Here is a 22601-nt window from a genome sequence, read left to right as displayed (position 1 = left end):
CCTCCAGTTTAGGGAATATTGGGATATGTGTTCTTTTGTCCTTAGTTAAAACCAATCTATTGTGTGTAGTTTACACACAAAAAAAGCCCACTCTGGACTCATAGACTATTCCTATGAAAAAGGCTATTAAATAAATTTGGGGGTCATGAGAATATATTTTCAGCTTTAAGAGAACATTGGAGCATTGTCATAAGTTCAAGGTTTCATTGGGCTTTTGGGCCACTCTGATATAAAGTCTTATTAAATAAAAACTTGTATTGGTAGAATAGGATAGGATATATTCTCATGACAAAGCAAGCCTTGAGTCCTGCAAGTCTATTTGCTCTTTCTTTATCTTCATTTGTAGTTGTCCCATGAAAAACATGGCCCTGTGTTAGGGAGAGGAAGGGATAAAGAAGGCACACTGGGTCTTGAATCTCAGGCTACTTCAGTTTGATATAACTGTAAAGGAAGCCAGGAAATGCACAGTCATGTGGATTGTGGATACAATGAGAGCCACAAGCTTCTACCATCTATCTGTCTTTAAGGTCACACTATCATCTCTTTCTTCCATTTGTCAAACATCACAGGTTAACTTTCTGTCTTTCAGAATTTGTGCTGATTTAGATTCCAGAGATGAAAAAATATTTGTCTTTACTCTTATACAGCCTAATACATGGAGACATGAATTTTATATATATATATATATATATATATATATATATATATATATATATTGTCTACATATGTATTTAATGCCTGTGAGGTAGAAAAAAATGCCCCCAAATAGAGGCATAAATCATTATTAAATTGTTTATGGGAACCAGCATAGAGGAAAATGGAATCAATCCCTATAGATTAATAGGGAAGTTTTGAAATATTATAGAGTTGATGGCTTATTTGCTGGACCTTAAAGGAAAAAATAATTGGCTTAGACAATTTTGACATGGACAAAAGTGCAGAGAATGAGAAAAGACAGAAAAATGTGAGAAGATATGGCACAAAAAAGAAAAGGCAAAGAACCTGGATTATAAGGGTGTGGATCCATAGATACATGGGCTTTATTAATTTATATATTATTGATGTGTTTAGTAGTTTGTTTATTTGTGGAATATGAGTTGCTAGAATATTAAGTTTATTGCTGTTCTTTGTTTTTCTCACTAGTTTACCTTTTGAATAGAAACCAAGGGGGGAATTTTACCAGAGCATTCCAAATTCTGAAAATTACATTTTCACTAAATTTTTTCCCATTTCTATTTCTGAACAATATTAAACCACAAGTCATAGGATTAATTGGTAATTAATAGGTAATACTCCTTTCAGATTCTTTTCTAATCCAACCAAATTTACATGACATACTAGCTATAGCAAAATGCAATTTAGAAATGAGTCCCAAAATGCCAACTCTAGGGCAGTAGGTAAATTAGATCCAGAGTTTTAATTATTGGGAAAACAACACTTAAAATGAAAACTTCCTAAGGTTATAATAAAATGTTATGAGAAGTGATGTTTGGGAGTTGGCAATAGTTAAGTAGGCCCCAAACAGGGACTGTTCAGAACAGGACATAAAAGAAAAAACAGAAAAGGAAAAGGGAGAACAGGGTGAAATTCAGGAAGTATAAGTTTTTTCTTCTTCTTCCTCCTCCTTGAAAAGAAAGAAAAGTGAGGAATGAGTAGGAAAATGTCAACAGCAAACACTCAAGTACATGACTTGGAAATTGCCTTTAATGTTTTCTTTTCAAAGATTATCATTCTTCTTTTTTATTTTGCAATTGTAATGAAGGGTTTATAATCACTGTTAGACATTATATCATAGGCCTAACCTGCTTATATCAAAATATCAATTTGTGTATTCTTAGTCTAAAAAATTTAAGTCCATTCTAGAAATTTCAGCCTTTGCTTTTTAGTTGTAAAGCTATCACTTACTCCCATTTTGAACTTATTAATAGCTACCATTTACTCCTTTCACATTACGTTCTAGCCACTCACATATCATCTTAAATCTTATAGAAACAATGACAAGTTGATATTATTTCTATTTTGAAATTGTAGAAAATAGAATTCAAGTTTTGTTCATGCCCACAGACTCACTGTGGCAAAGTAAGACAGTGTAAATTTACTCAAGTGATTTCACCTGTGGTTTCCAAATGTGTAAAATGTGAACAATCATAGAATAGATCTAATAAGATTATTGTGGAATCAGGGTGGGGGAAGCGAGTTAATTGGCAGAAAATTGCAACACAAGTTTTTAAATCCAAGTATATGTTTATTATTCTGGGCATTTTCTTTTACTCTAGGTAGCAATTCAACTTCAAAATATCAAAGGAACCCAGTCTCTGGAGTAGCCTAAATGTTGATTTCCAGTCCTTCCTCTTTACAACTTCTCTGAGAAGTGTATTTTGGACCGAGGAAGGAACTAAACTAAGGACTGTAGAATTACCACCATCACTAATGTTATTCATTGTCAAATAACTAATTCCTCTTTCGAAGCATTAAATCATTTAATAAATTAAATCGAAAAGCAATCATTTACAAATGAATCTTTTTTTTTGTTGTTTCGTATCTTCCTATTTTCAATATTACTGTTTTCTGTACTCCTCCAATAGTATAAACTTTATTTTCCCCTTGGAGGGGATTGGTTGGTCAACTTTATTGCCCAAACTGACACCCCCACACCTGTCACCTGCTTCCCTCCCCCCCCCCAATCCTTAACTAAATAACCGCTCAACCCTTTCCCTCTGAGTTCACAATGAGGATCTTCTAATTTCTCTCATTCTTCATGTTTCCTTTGCACACTTTGCTCTCCAATAGGTTGCACACTTCCCTGGGGGTATCTAAACAGACCTACCACACCTGTCTCTTAGGTTAAGCGCCAAAGTACTTTGCCTAAAGCACTAGAGGGCTGATCAGGAACAAAAGATCTTACTTGGTCACAACTAAAATCCGAAGTGGAGTTACTCAAGCCATAGAGAAAGGGTCTGTAGCGTTGACAGCGGCTTGGAGCATGCTCAGTCCCGTCACCGGGCGGTGCCCCCCCCCCCACGCCCCAGCTGCACCCCACCCTGCTCCCGGCGGTCCTCTGACACAACCTTCCCAGGACCCCTCCCCCCCCATCCCCAGCCCCGGCGCGCGATCCTCGGCACCCACAAGGGCGTTCAGCAGCGCGCCTCCCCTGCCCGCTGCCCCCCTCCTCCTCTGGCTGCTGCAGGCGAGGACACGTCAGGGGACATAAATAAATAAATAATTCCATTCACCGGGTGACAGCGAGCAGAACCGGCTGCGACTGGGCGGGGGAGGACCCAGAGCTGCAGCGCCCACCCCTTGCCAGAGATCAGATAAAGTAAGTACACTCCGGGAAGAAGGGAGGAGGAGGAGGAGGAAGAAAAGGAGGAGGCGCTGGCGGAGAGGAAGGCAGCGTGCGTCTGTCTGCGACCGGAGCTGCCCAGGGAGCCGCTGCACGCGTGTGTACAAATAATGGCCAGCTTGTGACAAACGCGCCAACGCACAGTTTGCCAGTGAGCCCTTATATAGGCAAAACCCCCTGAAGCTGCCGCGGCAGAAGAACTCTGGTTCGCCGGGCGCGCGGAGCGCAGAGCGAGAGCGGCAGGGGGCTAGCACGTCGGGGTGGTGGGCCTGCGGGGTCCCGGGAGGGATAGCCCTGGGTGGTGTGGGCCAGGAGCAGCCCGCGCTCTCTGTTTTCGGACAGACTTGACCTGCAAGGGACTGCCCAGTCTCCTTGGCCCACGGGACTCTGGGATCTGGTTCCTGTCAAGCGTGTCCCTTGTGCGCTCCTCCCCAGCATCTCGCCCCTGGGCCCCTGAGCACCTTGGGGTGGTATCGTAGCTGCAGTAGGTCGAGACAGGTAGTGAGAATGCGTGCAGGGAGCGGCTGGCTACTCTTTTAGCAGACGATCTGGGCTTGGAGAGCTGGGAGGAAGGGACTAAATGCCAGGGGGCTTCAGTTGCGGTATGCTGAAAGCATGGCGGAGGTGGAGGCAGATGGAAAGGTGGATGCGGGCGAGGCCTGTGGCTGAGCAGAAGGGCTGTACTGACTTGGCAGGGGCCAAGAAGGGCTTGCTTCTCTCCTGTGTATGCTTGGTTTCCTGGGCCGCTGCGCCACGCTTGGGGCGCCAGGCCCAACCAGGTTGCTTGTGAGGCTGGAAGCCCTGGAGCCTGCTCACGTGCTAACTGCCTCCTTCCTCAGCAGATGCTGCAGTGCAGCTGCCCTCTCCATCCTTTTTCCTCTTCCACTTGCGAGCTCAGGTAGGATTGCTGACTGCCTTGAGAAGGGCGGTTTTGCCCAAGGCCACTTTCTCTCTACAACCAGGGAAGGGAATTCTGTGGTTCCACCCCAGAGAAATTAAAACATAAACACAAATACACACAGGAGAGGAGACTAGGGACAGTGTTTCTAGAAGTGTTTCTTTAACTCCCATTCCTAGAGAAGTAGGACTGGGTTACATTAAGTGAGGCTGTTTAGAGGCAATAGGAAAGCTAGTACTTCATGTACTCCTCCTTTCTCTGGTCCCAAAAGAGACGAAGCAGATGAATAAAAATAGCAGGCAATGATAAACGCGTCGTGAAAAAAGACTGGGCAAGAGGAAGTCATGGGCACAAATGCCCTTTCTTGGCACTACAGGCTTTATGGTTAAACCCAGTCAGAGCTCGGAAGGTTGCAAACTTTCAGCACACAGGTTAGCTTGAATGTGCTGTGTCATTTGAACCACAAGTACTAAATGCTCATTTGGTCTAGTGTGGCTGAAAAATCAGAATTGGGTGGGGGCTGCAGAGGGCAGAGCAGATGAGGGTTGAATAAGGTGATTCATATTTAGCCCCGATGAAGCAATCCTAGCTCCACTTTCTGCTTTCTGAACACATTACATTTAAATCAATCTAAGTGAGAGGGCAACTGAAAGATTTCAGTGAAAGTAAGATTGTAACAGCAGTCAACTAAGTATATTGGGTAACAAATCATAAAGTCAGAAACTACTTTTTGCAAAAATTCACCATAACAGTGTCTAGTTATATGCTTCTCTTTTCCCCCAAGGACTTTTGATGATGGTTAAATGCTCTGAAATTTTAACATTAGTTTCCAATATCCAAATTCGTGAATCTTTCTATAAATGCTTAGTTTATATCTAGATATATACTTAGTCTTTTATGATATTTGGCTTACATTTTTGACCTTGAGTCCTTCTAGAGGGAAGGAGCAGAGATTGAACTAAAGAAATGTCTCTAGTCCAGTTATATTCCTGGATCACTTAGCTGAAATAAAAAAAAAAAAATGTGTCTCCTAAATTTACTTTTAATTTTATATTCCTTCACCAAATGTTTTTGAGAAGTTCACAGGGGAGAAGGGAATTAATTGTAGAATCAGGCCCAGAATTTGAGCTGATTTCTGTACTTGTAAAAGAGTGAGTAATTTATTTAATAATCTGGGCTTTATTTTTTCCTTAGTCATACAATTGGATTACTAGTATCTACCCTGAAATCCTCTTGTGTGGAATAAAGAAAGTGGAAATAGCTAAAATGTAGACCAGCTATTTTGAGCCTGTAAAATCATCATCAGCCCAAACATCCTAGTGGAATCACCAAGATGAATGAGATTGGAGTTCTACTCTTAAGAAATTCTCATCTAGTCATTCAGGTTGATCCTCCTATTCCATTTGTTTTTGGGTTTTTCATTTTTTTCTTTTCTCAGTGAGGGAGGGATACATCCCAAATTACCTGAAAATAATTTAGTAGTTGTTTTAAGAAATGTTTGTATGGTCTGCCAAAATGAAAATTTGAGAAGGGTCCGTTGTCTTAGGAACCTGTGTATTCACCCCAAGCTTTTGTTCATTGAGAACAACCATGTACAAACAAGTAATTGAAGGTTTTCTCCCTGCTCCCAGGGGAGATTGCTCCTTCTTTGAATATTATCTTGGCCACTAAATTAATTTCCACTTTTTGAGAGAGGAGATTAAGCTCTGAATTCTTAGACACTGTGAATAGACCCACTCATACCCATAAGCCCAAGAATATGGTAACATAGAATCTCTAGAATGCTTGCCATATTCCAGACACTGTATTTCTGCTTTCTGGTAGCACACAAAACCCCTATAAGGTAGGTCTGTCCATATCCATGTTTGCAGAAGAGGAATTTAGGCACTTGTGTCTGTGGAACAGCTCATGTCATAGTCCATTTTGTATTGTTATAATAGAAAACCTGATACTGGATGATATATAGGATAAAGAAAGATCAATTTGGTTCACAATATTGGAAAGTCCAAACAGTATAGTACTCTTGTCTGGGGAGTGTTTCCTACTGGTGTTACAGTATGGCAGAAATATGGAGTTGGAAGTTGGTGCATACAAAGGAGGCCAAGCACAGGCCTTGTAACAACCCACTGTCACAGCAACTAATACAGTCCCCTCTGACCTAAGCCACTCTTCTGAGATAAGTATTAATCCCTTATGAAGGTGATGTCCCCATAACCCAAAATGCCTCTCAGAGGCCCTACTACATTTGAAGACCATTTTGTGGTGGGACCAAACCTCAACAAGAGTTTGCATAGGGACAAACCATATTTAAACCAAAGCAGCTAGTAAGTGACTATCCTAGGAGACAGCACCCAGGCGGTCTGTCTGGCTTTAGCCACTACACAGTACAACTTCTGCCTTGTATAAAGCTAAACAAGGCCAGATTGTTGTGTTCTTCATCACTTAGTGCAGTGCCTAGCACACAGTAGCACCGGAATCTTATAATAGAAAGAATGAAGGAGTGAGGGAGGCAGAAATGCAGGAAAAGGGGAAGAGAAGGAAATAAAAAAGGAACAAACTGAGTCTCTTCTGCCTTCAACTCTGAATCTGACAGAAAATGCTACACAGACTTCCCTGAGGACAAGATAGTTGCCATTAAGGCCCATTTGTGTGAATTAGAAAAGTACTCTCTTTGGGCTGAAAAATTAGCAAAAGGTGTCTATATACATCAAATAGAAACCCAGTTAAGATGGCTAAGAAATAGAAAAAAAAAACTACATTCAGAGGCTGTGAATTTAAGTATCATTTCATAAACTGGTTGACTTTGTCTTATTCAGCATGGAGATAGAGCTTGTAGTTGTATCCTGAACACCAAAGAAGAAAACACTGTCAAGTGTCATAGACTGTGCCTGACAAATAGAATGGAATGCAGCAATCACTAACTGCAGCCCTTTACTGTTTTGACCCCTTTTTCCCGAACACATCTCAAGGAAGAAGCCCCCTCCTAGTTCCCACATCTGGATGTAATCTGTGTTCATCTGAACTGCCTTGTAACTCGATCTAGGATGCTCTTATTCTGATTTTACTTTCCACCACAATTCTTTGGGTAAGCATCCTATCTCTCTTCCTAGGCTTCATGGTCTTTGAGTGTAGAGACCATTCATCTGGGAAGACAGATTACTGGACAGGGCAGAGGTAAAAGCAGGAGCTCAGAAGTCTGGCCCGTCTGGGTTCTGATCTCAGCTCTGCCACTTGAGCATTAAGGGTAAGTTGCTAAATGTCTTTAAATTTTGGTTTCTCATCTATAAAAAAAGAAAATAATAACCACTTTTACATATTGATCGTAAAGATTGAGATAGTGAAATAGCACTTGCCTAAAAATAACTCAATACATGGTTGCTGGTTTGGGCTATTAAATATTTGGCCTGAAAGCTTTTAGGGTGCTATAAGGATCACTGGCTTATTCTGACCAGATTTTCAGAAACTCTTTGAAATCTCAAGTCTCGAATTAGATGACATAATAGTGTGGAATTGCATAATAAACCACTAAATAACTTCCCCTGAGAGGTCACAGGCTTTCTTAAAACTGTTTGGATCAAAGGGATTAGGAAATGTGTTAGAAGACAACTGCTCACTAATTCTTAGTGAGTAATAGATTCTTTTCTTTTTAAACTTGTAGGAAAAAGCATTTTTAAATTGCTCTCTTGGATGGTGAACCTAGGAGTCTAATCTACCTACCTGGGATATTCAGCAGTTTATATCTCAGTATGAGAGAATAGCATAATATAGGCCATTGTTTAGAAGAATAAATCACATTTACCAAACATATTTGATAATTAGTAAATATGTAGGGTGATATGTGCATTTATATATGAAATAATTGAGAATACTGGAAAAAATGTGCATTTATATATGAAATAATCAAGAATACTGGAAAAAAACACAAGTTAAACAAATTGAACTTAACTATAATAAAACTAGTCCTGCTAGACAAGTTGGACTAATTTTTACTTGGGTGCACTAGAGACACTTTCAACATACTCACAAATCTCAGTTTTGATAAATGATGCAAATATTTTTAGAAATGGTTTTCCTGACCTAATACCAAAACTTTCTTGCAAATGTTTTCATTAATATTCATTGAAATTCCTAAGGAGTTCAAGAAAACCCAACAGGACATTTGATTGACAGCTATATGATGCTGGTATAAAGATTTTTCTGTCAATGGTTCTGTGCAGTTTGGATGGTTTCACAAAATATCTGTGGTTTAATTATAGAACCAGTGACTAATTTTTGGTAATGCTTGGCATTAAAACAATGACTTTCAGTTGAAAATATTTAGTAGTAGTGGTGAACACAAGTGAAACATTTGTTTAAATAAAGATCTGTGTAAAATGCTGGTGTTTTATAAAAAGCATTTTCTACTTTCTCACCTAATAATACGATGACATGTATTATTACTTAGTCTTGATTCCTAATCATATTTTGATTAAAGCTGTTGGCTGAAGAATCATTATTAGTGAGCTTTACATTACTACAATGAAATACCTGAGGCAGCTAACTTATAAAGAGAAAATGTTTATAATTTAGCACACAATTTGAAGATTTAAAGTCCAAGATTAGATGGGGTGAGGGTGGGATGAAGGTGTAGGGAGTTAAGGATTGGTTTGACATTTGGTGAGGGTGGTAGATAGTAGCACATTATGGCAGGAGTGTGTGTGTGTGTGTGTGTGTGTGTGTGTGTGTGTGTGTGTGTGGCAGGGATAGGGGGGCAAAGGGTCACATCTCAAACCAGAGCAGAGAGACAGAGAGAGAGACTGGGAATCCATAATTATCCGTAAAGGTCAGGTTGCTATAACAAATTGTCAAAGATTGTGTGGTTTATAAACAATAGAAATTTATTCTCATAGTTCCAGAGCTGGGAAATCTGAAATCAGAATACTGGCATGGTTGACTGGTGTTGAGAGTTTTATTCCAGGGCACAGACTGCAGGTTTCTACATCTTCAAGTGGTAGAAAGAGGGTAAGAGAGCTCTCAGGAGCCCCCTTTATAAGAGCACTAATCTCATTTCTAAGGGCTACATCCTCATGACCTACTTACCTCTCTCCCTGCCTCCTGCACAGCAAGGGATCAGTAAACTGCACAGGAGGGATGTAAACAAGCTGAGAAAAATTAATCAAAAATTGTAGAAATAAAATAAAAACTCATTTATTAATTGAAAGTGGGGGGCACAGTGGGTGATCAGCTCTGATGGAGCCTGGGTCTAACAAAGAAAAAGAGCCTACATTTTATTTTTATAGATAGGAACATCAAAGGATTTCAGTGTGGCAGGCTTCTTGAGGAAAATAGGATAAAGATAGGAAAAACAAGCTGTATGAGGCTTGGCAAGTTATGCTCATCTCTTCTCTCTGGGTGGCGACGTTTTGAAATCAAGGCCTCTTGAACTAGTGAGTTCCATGGCAAACACAGAATTTCACCCATCAACAGGAATCACCTTGCAAATGAGTGTTCCCAGGGCACCCTGGCACTGTGGGGTTCCCAAGAGCAGTGTTTCACTGTCCAGGGCTTTACATAGTTTGAAGAAATGATTTATCAACTGCCTATGACATACCTTCAAAAGCCACCACCTATTAATAGCATAACCTCGATCGAGGGGAGGTAGGATTGCAAAATATGAAATTTGGTTGGTGGGAAGAATAAAATGCAAAACTAGTAAGAAGAACCTTTTTATACAATATAACCACAAATTGACTCTGAAAATGAGAGACATTTGGAGCGCAGCAGCTCAGGTATATATTGGAATATACCTTTAGAAATTTAAAAGTTTCTAACTTAACCACCACATGATAAAGCTTCTGTCTTGTCTGAAGTTAATCAAGGGCCAAGACTTTTGTGCTCTTCATTGCTTAATGCCGAGCTCCGGACATGGTACTACTGAACGTTTATAGAAAGAATGAAGGAAGGAAAGAGTGTCACCCTGTGACTAGAGCCTTTCATACCTTGGCTCATTAAAAACTTACAATAGCCCAATGAAATGTATATTCTTTTTCCCATTTTACAGAAGCCCACTCTAAGAGAGAGATAGAAGCAAATAATTGTCACATTGGGTCCTTAACAATGGCCTTTGACCTCCATATGACAATAGTTTCCTGTCAGTCTTTATAACAACAACAACAAAAAATCCCTCTACATTTTAATTTGCCTCTGAGTAGAATGGCACTAGATATTGGCCAATATGATCAAATTGAGAATGTTTAACGGCATAAATTTATCCTTGGGATCAGAATATTCTCAAATAAAAAAAATCAATTTGTTTTTTCTTGAAGGAAAAAAGAATAATCTAGTATGAAAACAATTTGATTTGAAAGATGAATTTTTTTATTTATAAAGTATAATAAACATTAGCATTTAATAATCCTAGATCTCCTGGCTTCCAGATCTTCATTTGCTTTGAATTATCAACAGCTTTTGGCAAAGTTGGAACTTGCTGCTTCTTGAATTCCTCGTTTGGCTTCTGTATGCTTCTGGTCCTCTCTGGCTGTTCTCATTTCACTGGAGTATCTGTTTCTAAATTTCTGTTTTTGGTGTTTCTTCTGTCTTTTTTCTGTTGATTGTGAAATTCCTCAATGCTGGACCTTCATTTTCTTCTGGTAGGAATAACTCCCAAGTCAGGGTCTTCAGCTCTGACCTTCCCTAAGCTCTAGGCCTCTCTAGGCATTTCCAGTTGTCTGCTAGACAGCTCCCTTTATTTTGCTGCAGACATCTTGACACCCTGTGGTCTCACCTGAACCCTCTAAGTCTCCTTCCTTCTTTTTTTAACCTGCACTTATTTTGTTGGTATCAGCATTATTTCAGACTAGAAGTTTTGGAGAACTCCCTCCCTCTAGCCTTCTATCTCACAATTATATTCCCACAATATACCTGTCTTCAGAAACTCCCATGACAGCATATCTCCCCTACTATGTTAGTAACACTTTGATGACCACCATGATCTAGCACCAAAGGACCAACATTTCAGTGCTTGCATGATGTAACTACAGACAGCTTTTCCAGGCCCATCTCCAACAGCCATCCTACGCAAATCAATTTGAACTGTCCTCTGTTCCTCATTCATTCTCATTTTATTTCCTGCACTGCATCTGTGGTCATACTCTTTCATATTGACATGCTCTAACTTCCTACTATTTCCATTTCTAACTTTAACTTTGCTTTCAGAGCTGCTTATATTAAAAACTCCTCTGAAGCCTCTGGATTAGGTAAAAGAAAAGTTTTCTAAAATTTCAGTACATTGCATTTGTAATACCTTAGTTGTTCCAAACATGTTATTATAATTGCCCTTGTATAAGTCTTCAGTTTCTCCCTATACTTTAGACTTCTGGATGTCATGGATAATAAATGTTAATATTCATGCCTCCTTTAGCAGTTGGGTGGATTTTGGAATTGCAAGGAATTTAGTGTACATCTGAGTGTTCTGACTTTTGTGTATTGTTTCTATTTTATCTTTGGCATCTTTGATAACCATCATTTGGGGTTTATTTTAAGGATACACATAGTATACACATGGAAGCAGCCTATTTTTTTAAAAGGTAGTTCTAATTTGGGCTATATTTTTTTGTTGTTGTTGTTCTAAGGTGTTTATTCAGCTCTCTGTGGCTGAAATAGATTACTTTTCCAGTTGAGTGGCAGCCTGTACATACATGGTGACAGTTCACCTGTCTTATGTTTTCTTTATCAATTTAACATATTTAGTTTTTCTACCTGTCCTTTATTTGACCTGATTCTTTTTCAGGGCTGTTGCATTTTTGGAGGAGACTTTAGGAAAGTCCAAAAGTGTGCAGAATACTTACTGGAGTACAGTGGTTGTTTGTGACTATAAATATTTGAACTGTTGTTCATAACACAACTGATCAGCAATACACTCTTTTCAGGTGAAGTCAAAAGGTGACAAATCAAGGTGTGTATATAGATTCACCTCTGCCAACTTGGGGCTGAACATTTTTTCTCTGTGTAATGAATTAACAAATGAAGAAACCACTAAAAGATAGAGGGAATTTAATTTTAAATTTTGATTACAATTGGAGATTAGCCATTCAATAAAATTATCCTCCTCCTTTGTAGATTAATAGAATCAGAGGTAAAACAACAAATATACCATGTATGTATATGATAAATGAGTTTAAAGATAGTAGACCAAACGAGTAAGCTATTAGGTAAAGTTACAGAGTTAACCTTTGTGTAAAAATTAAGTTGCCTTTATTGAACACTTCTGTATGTGAGACATCCTTTTAGTACTTTATATGTTTTAACTAATTTTATCCTCAAAACATTCTGAGGAAGCATGGTTATCACCCTCATATTCCAGATGAGAGAATTAGAACACAAAGGTAAAATATCTTGCCCAAAGTTACTCATCTTGCCAGGGGAGGGGTCTGGATTTTAATCTATGAACCACATACAATTTTCACTATTAGTATTTTCAAATGATTAGTGCTTCAGTGAATTTTAAGACATTCTAGAGGAAGGAAATTTGAGAACATCTAAAAACATTTTTAACTAGTCAAGAGACTAGTCAAATATAATAAGGTGGGTCTGTTAAAACACTCTGACAAAAATAATAAACCTTCCTTACCATTAGAATTAAGAATATAGAACCAGGTAGGAAGCTTAGAGAAAACACTGACCTCTTATGAACCCAGGGAGGCTGGAGAACCATTATGGACTAAAGAACAATAAATATGAGATGCCATTCCCTTAGATTGGTTCTGAGTGGTGGGGGTAAATGTGTATGGGGTGGCAGGACTCCTAAGGATGTCCTGGACTGTTGGTACGAGCAGATATATGAACAGAGATGAACAGAGTAGGAAAAATATATGTCACTTTTCTCATGGAAAAGTATATGTCAAATCTACAATGAAGGGGGATCTTTTTTTAAAAAAAATATTTTTTAATTTTAGTTGTCAATACCTTTATTTTATTCATTTATTTTTATGTGGTGCTGAGGATTGAACCCAGGGCCTCGCGCGTGCTAGGCATGTGCTCTACCGCTGAGCCATAGTTCCAGCCCCTGAAGGGAGATTCTTGAAGAAAGCCTCTGACATATTTCAAGCCAGAGAATGCAGTGCTTTAACCAATAGCATTCATCTACTATGTTGTTCCAGATACTGTTTTAGATGTTAGAGAAATGACTGAAAAAAAATTTGTGAGTCCTTTTTAGTCTTCAGTCACACAAATAATCAGACATATTCTTGAAGCAAGATTAAGCATTTTGTGTCTCGGAGGCAGCTTTTTGTAGAACATCAGGGCTGTTTCCCTGTAGTGGGTTTCACTCTATAGTTCTCACTTTTTTTACTTCCCCCTTTCTCTCCATCTGTCAGAGGCTTTGGAGGTAAGCAAGTAGACCTCCATGAATTTTGACTCAGCCACTGTTAAACTGTTTGACTAAAATCATTATTTAAATTTCCAGAGCTAAATTTTCTCATTTTGAAAGTGGTTAATAAAGCCTATTTATAGTTTTTCATTGGAGAGTAGATAAATAATGCTGGAAGCCAATAGATGGTAACACAGTCATTTCGTTCTTATCCTGCCTGTGTATTTGGTGTGTTTTCAGGAAGAGTTTCCTTATCCCTGGGGAATTCTATTTTCTACACAAGTATTTGTGGGTTATAATATTTCAGTTTACAACTAGAACCAAGAAGGATGTTCAGAAAACAAATAATGTGTTGACTTTACAATAATGTGCATCTTTCCAATATATACAAAATTCTGGCTTCTGAACATATAGAAGAACACTCACATATTGACATCAATGCTGCAAAAGTATTTAAGTGATGAATTTTTCACTTAGCTACAGAGTTAGTAATGTCAGTTGGGAGTATATTCCAAGTGAATTTTAAGATAAGAATTCCATAGTTTCCACCTAGATATAATAGTGCATATAAGCACATTTAAAAGCTGCCACAAATAGAAAGACTTTATATTGACTTTACAGATATTTGTTCATGTTAAAACATAAATATTCACCAACATGATTCATGATAATATTCCTTTACAGATAGGGAGAATAAAGACTCAGGTTGCTGCCTTTTTTAAAATAAAAGTGTTATTGGAATACAGCTACATCTCTTTCTTTTCATATTTTCCTGTAACTGCTTTCCTGCTACAGTAAAGTTGAGTAGTTCTGACTTAGCCTGTAAAATCTAAAATATTTACTATTTGATACTTTAGAGAAAAATATGTGTTGACCATACTCTAGGATTTAGAAAGAGGGACATTTTGTTTTGTGATGAAGGAATGAAAGAAGGCTTTAATTAACGAAGTAGAATTTGATTTGGAGCTGACAGATGGAGAGTCTTTGGTTAAGTGAAGAAAGGAGATGCCTCTTGTAAGTGCCACAAAGCTCAAAATGGAAAGCAAACATCTATAAATAAAAGTCTGCTTAAGTATAAGAATTATATATATATATATATATATATATATTATATATATTTTTTATATATAGTTATATATATATTATATAATATATATATATATATATATATATTATATAATGTTAAAACCAATGTACTTTTTAGAGCATTCATCCAGAAAACTGATCCTTAAACTTGATGAAACATTTGACTCAACTTGTGGACTATTTAGGAGTTCTCTTTTACTTAACAATTTGTGATGCTAAAGTATAGAGTCATGTGAAAAATCCCTGATCTAGTAGATTTATTACTTTGATAAAATTGATTATTTTATGTCGAGGGCAGAGACCACTTTTTCCTTCCATGTTATTTCTATTTTCATAAACTGAGGGATGAATGGGTATAACACCAGCATTTTTAAAATCAATACTTACACTAAAATAAATACTAGATATTGGATGCACAACTAAGTACTAGCACTGTGACAAGAGATTTTCATACTTTATACCTTTAGAAACTCAAAATAGGCCAATGAAGTTGATGTTCTTATTCCCATTTGATAAGAGAATACTGAGGAATAGATAGAAGAAAATAATTGGCATAAAACCACAAAACTAGTAAGAAAACCTTCTTTATACGACATGACCAAGAAATTGACTCCTTGAGAATCACATACTTTTAAAGCTAGTATATAAATTGAAATATACTTTTAGAAATTTTTAAAAAGTGAATATTCCAATTTGTTTTATCATGTGACCAAGTTTTTTTTCTATTCAGAGCATTGTGCCATATATTAAAAAGTTGAGTCAGTTTTTACTACAAATGCTTCTGCAAATTTTTATTGAAAATACTGTCTTTGTGTGTGTGTGTGTGTGTGTGTGTGGTACTGAAGATTTAACACAGGGGCACTCAACCACTGGTCTATGTCCTCAGCCCTTTTCATTTTTTATTTTGAGATAGGGTCTTTTGTTTCTTTCCCAGGCTGGCCTTGAATTTGCTATTCTGCTGCAGCCTCCTGAGTAGCTGAGATGACATGTGTGTGATAGGAGGTAGGCAAGTAGACCTCCATGAATTTTGTGTGACAACAGGCCTGAAGAAAATATTAACTTATAATGGGGCCAGAACTCTGTGTGTGTGAGACTCAGTTTCTCTCTCTGTTACTCTTTGTTTTGCCTCTTAATGTTCAGTTGTTTGTAGTTTTCCTCCCTTTTCTACCTTTTCCTGTTGTCTCCCTTTCTCATAGTTATATAGGTTCCACTGATCTGTTTCATAGTGTCTTTGATGTATGTAGCTATGAAGAGCTGAGTATATTTTCCTAAGTCAAGAACTGCCTCAGAGTAAAGATAAGAATCAATGAAACTTAATAACAGTTAGTTCATCCTTATCCCCAGGGATATATTCCAAGATATGGATGGCTGAAACCAAGGATAATACTGAATCTCATATGTACTCTGATTTTTCCTCTACACATATACTTACCATAAATTTGTCCCTTTCACTTCAAAGAAGGATTTCATGATTTTTCTTTGGTGTAGTTGAACTACCAGCATCATAACTTTTGCATGTTAGGACTGTTATTAAGTGAAATAAGAATTAACAAGCACTGCAGTACTGCCAATAGTTGATGTGGCAGCCAAGATGGCTACTATGACTCAGGAACATATAGTTCATGTAGCAAGGATACACTGAACAAAGGGTTGATTCCTGTCCTGGGTGGGTTTATCACTCCACTTAGAAAATACTGCACAGAATAATGAGTTGTTTATTTCTGGGACTTTCCATTCAACACTTACAAACAATGGTTGAACACCGGTAACTGAAATTCTGAAAAGTAAAAACTGAACTGAGGGTGACTACCGTACCACTTTCTTTTTCTGAACACAAGGGAGAAGATACTATAGAACAATTTGCAACTCACTAATGGATATGGCAAAATAATGAAGGGATATAAAAAAGTAAATGACTCAGAGGAAGCCACAGGGAGTCCAAGAAAATATTAGTATGTTGTCCCTCATGGGCCACATTAGCATCTTCCATGGCTACTGTGCCATGGGAGAACATTAATTACACACAGTAATGACCTGATACAGAAGGATTCACAGGCATCAGATCTACAGGTCACACAAAAATTATTTCATTTTTCATCATTCATTTTAATGTAACACATACTATTAATTTGAGAAAAAATACTTCAGTGACAAAATAATGGATTCTTATATTTTTATGTGATTTTTATTAACAACATAAATTTATTACTCTTTCTCCCTAAGAAACCTGGGTCTGTTTGTTTTCAAAAGTTCCCCGAAAAGGAAAGACACACTTCTGAAAGTATCATCAATTTAGAAATTTAAGTATGACTCTTCATTGGGATATCTCAGTTTTTATTATCAAATTTATTTGGTATTTGGTCTGTAACTTTCATTTAAGAGTGTCTGAACCGACTCTTTTAGTCTATAAGCTATTTGAATTATTTCACATTTTATTAGTCCTTTTATCTTATAGGTTCTTGTCTTGAAGCAATAATACTTAATATCTGTTCAACTCTACATTCAGATAATGATTTGTAGTCTTTAAAATCTAAATTTAAAAGCAAAATTATTTGATACTCTTTTGGTGTCTGAGAGATTTTCAAGATGATTTACACACCCAGATTTTTGGAATTAACAAAGGGATGAGCAAGGCAGTGTGACAGACACAGGTTCATGGGGCTTTTACATGGATCACTTAGTATAATCCCGAATGTCATCTGATATTCTGAACAGTCCTATAGAATGGACATTTTCATCACCAATTTAGAATGGAAATGTAGCCTTGGATGGCTCCGATGGGTTAGGTAACATGATTCCATTTCCAAAATCCACTCATTCTTTGGTATTTCACATTATCTTCTCATGTAAACTGGGAGTTCCCCTTTGCTTTCGCACACACATTTCATGAGAGAGTTAAATTGTGGGGACAATGATACATAAACACTTAGGATCCTATTCTTTTAAAATGTGCTCATTTAAAAAAATACACTCCTAAAAAATCATATTTTTAGATGTCAAAATGTCAAAATCATACCTGGAAGTCTTCCCCAAGAAACAAACAAATGAAAAAACCTCAAAGAATAATAAATATGTTGACAATGTGTTATTTTACACTCTTCTACACTCATAATCTTTTTTTCCAAAAATGTTAATTCTATATACTGCATGTTGAGACTAATGTCAGTACCAACAAATCAGGTAGAAATCAATAACATTATTAAATTAAGACTTTGTTTAAATCACTGAATTCTGAATATTGTTTTACTCCTCTCCAAGTATTTGAATATACTTTATCAAACAGGTACATTCAACTCCAATTATATCTTAATAAGAAGACTATCCATTTCTAAAAACATCTTAGTGATAATTGTTTCATTAAATTACCCAGAACTTCATTATGATTTCAAATTCAATGCAAAAGTCCATTAAACCTATTTCAAAGCAATTTAGGATGTTTCTCATTGTAAACAATTTAGGTCTTAATGCTAGCCCTGTGTTCAGAACCTTGAAGAGGGTGCTCTTATGAAATTCTAACATACATATTTGAAAATGTGTTTCTTTTATAACAGTATGCAATTTCATACTACATGATCAAGATAATATGTGTTCTGCATGTGAGGCACTTCAGTGAGGCAACATTGAGCTTTGTTTACCAAGTTTTGTCTTAGTTCAGGCTGCTGTAACCAAACACTACCGACTGAGTGGTTTATATACAACAAAAATTTATTTCTCACAATTCTAGAGGCTGTGAAGTTCAAGATCAAGGTATTGGCAAATTTCATATCTGGTAAGGGACCACTTTCAGGTTCATAGATATGTGTCTTCTGTCACCTCACATGGTAGATGTGACATCTCTTATAAATGTAGCAATCCCATTCAGGAAGGCTCCATTCTCATGACCTACTTACCTCCTAAAGGCCCCACTCCTTAATGACATTATCTTGGAGGTGAGAATTCAACATGTGAATTTCAAAAGGGCATAAACATTTAATCTGCAGCAAGATTTTATAGTATTAAATACTCTTACAAGGTTGGTGGAACTCATTGTTGACAAGAGAATCTAATTCCTGTATTGCAATTAAAAATAGCTCTTTCTTGACATCAGAAAGATGTGTAATCAAGGAAGTGATCAAATAAAAGGTACATCCTACTCTCTGAATGTTTTATAGGGAAGAGTTGATGAGGAACACAGGAAATACTCCATATTTAATTGGATGCCTTTATGGACTGGTGAAGAACATAGGTCATCTATTTTTCAAACAATCCATATTATTTGAACAGTAACTTTCTGAAGCCAAGAATCAAAAGCCAGTAATTCAAACAAGAGGAAATATGTATATCAGATATTCTTGAGTGCATAAGACTTCTTTCATAAATATTCAATTAGAGATTACAGTTGAAAAGGTGCTAGGATTACCATTAACAATCTTGTTAAGGTTCTTACTAAGCTAAATACAATATTCAAATAGAAAGTCCATTTGGGTCTTTAAGCAGCATATATTCCCAGTTTCTTGGGGTGAGAAACACTTTTACATGGACTATTTTGGTTTCTGAAAAATACCATCTTTTCTTTTATAAGAGAGAGAGAGAAAGAGAGAGAGAGAGAGAGAGAGAGAGAGAGAGAGAGAGAGAGAGAGAGAGAGAGAGAGTTTTTTTAATATTTATTTTTTAGTTTTTTGGCAGACACAACATCTTTGTATGTGGTGCTGAGGATTGAACCCGGGCTGCACGCATGCCAGGCGAGCATGCTAACGCTTCAGCCACATCCCCAGCCCAAGGACCATCTTTTGTAATCAAACCATTAACCAAAGGAAGTGGTTTGGATGTGCTTTCATGTTATTAAAGGGTATAATATAAGATGATTGTAGTGCCATGATTCTTTATTTTATTATACAATCAACCTTTTTAAAAAATAATGTATTGTTTTCTTATCTAGCTGCAATAGTTTAAATGTGTCTTCTCTAAAATTTATATGTTAAAATTTAATAGTCCATGTGATGGCATTAAGAAACGTGGCCTTTAAAAGGTGATTAGGTAATGAGGTTCCTTTTTCATGGGTAGAATTAAGACCCCATGCTGATTTGGGGCCTCTTGCCCTTCTGTCTTCTGCCAAAAGAGGACACAGCCTTCCATCCTAGGAGTATGCAGCAGCAGGGCACCACAAATTGGTGGTGGACAGAGGGCCTGGTCCAGACACTGAAGGACAGAAGGCCTGGTTTAGACACTGAACTTGTCAGTGCTTTGATCTCAGACTTCACAGTTTCTAGACAGTGAGGAGTAAATGCTTTTATAAGTTACCCAGTCTGTTGGATTTTATTGTAGAAGTACAATTAGGCTAAGACAACAGCCTTCTCCTTTCTATGTTCCTGAGAAATCTCTCAAATTCCTAGACCTCTGAAACTAAAAATACACATAATGATAAAAGTTTATAAATTTTCAGTTTCCTTTGCTCCTTCCTTCCTTTCTTTTTTCCAGTGATGGGAATTGTGTTCAGGGCCTTGTGCATGCTAGGGAGATTCTCTATAACTCAATTGCATCCCCTTCCCTTTATTTTCTATTTTGAGACAGAGTCTTCTTAAGTTGCAGAGGCTGGCCTCAAAACTTGAAATGCTCCTGCCTCAGCCCATAGCTGGGATTATAAGCAGATGCTACCAGGCTCAGTTTATAATTTTGTTTTAAATATGGCAGTGATCACTAATAAAATCCTTCTCTTTCTTCACTTGACGTTGACTTTCACCTTTTGTTCCTTTTTTTTTTAAAGAGAGAGAGAGAGAGAGAGAGAGAGAGAGAGAGAGAGAGAGAGAGAGAGAGAGAACTTTAATATTTATTTTTTAGTTTTTGGTGGACACAGCATCTTTGTTTGTATGTGGTGCTGAGAATCGAACCCGGGCCGCATGCATGCCAGGCGAGCGCGCTACCACTTGAGCCACATCCCCAGCCCCAACTTTTGTTTCTTTATGATCTCTTGTAAGAGGGATTTTGTGATAGGTTTGAAAACAGGTGTGTGAAGAGACTTATGTGTCAAGATTGGCGAAAGTTCAGATGCTGAGTTTACCACCTCTGTGAAACCAACACAAAATACTACTCCTTCAAAGTGACCAGGCTTCTTCTCTTGGTGACTCTTCATGCGCTTTGGAGTGCCACGGATGATGTTACCATTGTGCTAGAAATCTGCACCTGGCCAGTTGTTGAATATTGAACCAATCAACATGAAGACACTTGTGTAGCTGCTTATGTTTTCTTAAATTCATCTTACTTATAACAGATTAGAATTTATTCCAGAGAGCTCCCAAGTCCCAGAAAGACCAAAGGGGAGACTGTTGGAACCTGCATGTTTCCTTGTTTTACACCCTGACCTGGTTCCTGCTCTATGACTTAACTCTGTTGGATCTTGGCATAAACTCTGGCCAAGACCTGGTGACTGTTCTCTGAAATGCCCTTCAGTTTTACTGGAAGGAGAAACTACAAATAACAGTCATGGGAACCTAACAGTTTCCAGAAGCCAGACTGACAAAGAAAAGCATAAAGGACAAGCAACAGCATGATACCTAAAGTAACTGGCTTGTTGCTTTACCACCCTGGGCCTGTAACCTTTAGGTTTAAATAGAGTAGGCATTTCATTGTATGGCATTTTACTTGGCACGGAACAAGAATTGGAGGCACTTATTAAAGTATTTACTGAAGGTGGATGTGCCTTGATAATACCTAAATAACATCATTTTGTAGATATCCTTTCTTTGCTCTGACCAAAGCATTTCCTCATTTATTTGGAGTAAAACTAAACAAAACAAGACACCAACAACAAAAAATAATTTCTTACACAATTCACATATTCTGGGTTGAGCATTTAAAGTGTCTAAATTCGATTTATTCTTTATGACTCTTTCCTTCACATTATTGCAAACTTAATAGGCATTTTATTTAGTGAAAAACATGAGTAATTCTTTTCAAAAATACCAAAAGCAAATATTACTAGTTGAATTTTAAGTTATTTTATTTTCCTGCAGTTGGATAAAAATAACCCTATCATCTTTTTAAGACTCAGCTTGTCTCTGTTCCTTAATTTTTTAATTGTCTCAACTCAGCTGTTCATGAGAGTAAAAATAAGGAAGGTTCAAAAGAATGAGGAAGCCAAACTAAGTCACTTTTATTCTGGAGAAAAGTATAGTTCGTAGAAATTAAAGAAACTTCATCATTTCTAGAGGAAGCCCTTTATATGAGAACTATGATACATGCAAATTATTTCCATAGTGTTCTTAACATTCATAATTTAAAGGTAATTAGAACTCTTTTATATTATTACAGTTAACAGCATATTTTGTAGTATCATTATCCAGTTAAAAATCGTATTCTGAGAATTTATTTCAGATAAGTCATATTTTAAAGGTTTTAGTTATTATGTGTTGTGGCATAAATGCATTCATTGGGTAGTTAGCTGACTAACTTTATTAATAATCTATATTTTCTAGTGAATAATATTTTGATTTAATATTATGGGATGAAGACAAATTTTTTTCTTTTTAAAAAATATAATTGTTAGGCCAATTTCTTCACTAAATAGGGAATAAAAAAATTAAGCTTCCTCTATTATTATTCTATTCTGCATGCCTTTAATTATATGAATATATTACTTGAATTAATCCTCATTTATGATATTTATAAAGGCAAAAATGGTTTCTTCAACATTAATGTACTCATAAAATGTTATTTGGTTTTGGACTAGCAGAAAACCCCATCTGTAGTCGACATTTAGGCAATGCCTAAGTTCAAAATTTTCCAAATTCGATATGGATATCATTTTTAGAGATTTTTTATGGCACTGGAATTTTGTAGAACACTGTTTAAGGGACATTTCCTTGAAGAAGGATCTTTGTCTTCATAGGCAAACTACAATTCTGCAAGCATTATTTATAAAACTTTGCATATACCTGAAAATTAATTAAATT

General features: G+C 37.0%; 1 protein-coding gene across 5 annotated transcripts in view; it reads left to right on the top strand.

Moving 5' to 3' along the window:
• The first annotated feature begins 3153 nt into the window (after nucleotides 1-3153).
• Nucleotides 3154-22601, top strand: part of Slc16a7 (solute carrier family 16 member 7) — a 182983-nt gene continuing 163535 nt past the window's right edge. Inside the window, exons 1-2 of one of the 5 annotated variants that reach the window (XM_026392955.2) lie at nucleotides 3154-3319; nucleotides 7352-7485. The gene's annotated coding sequence lies outside the window, so the exon portion shown is untranslated. Of the gene's footprint in view, nucleotides 3320-3357; nucleotides 3441-3476; nucleotides 3495-4203; nucleotides 4242-7351; nucleotides 7486-22601 lie in introns of those variants that run through there. The other 4 variants (XM_026392957.2, XM_026392958.2, XM_026392956.2 and 1 more) reach the window with 4 other exon arrangements.

This window comes from Urocitellus parryii, chromosome 5, assembly GCF_045843805.1.
Source record: "Urocitellus parryii isolate mUroPar1 chromosome 5, mUroPar1.hap1, whole genome shotgun sequence".
NCBI lineage: Eukaryota > Metazoa > Chordata > Mammalia > Rodentia > Sciuridae > Urocitellus > Urocitellus parryii.
Note: the sequence above shows the minus strand (reverse complement) of the source record. Positions and strands in the feature narration are given on the sequence as shown.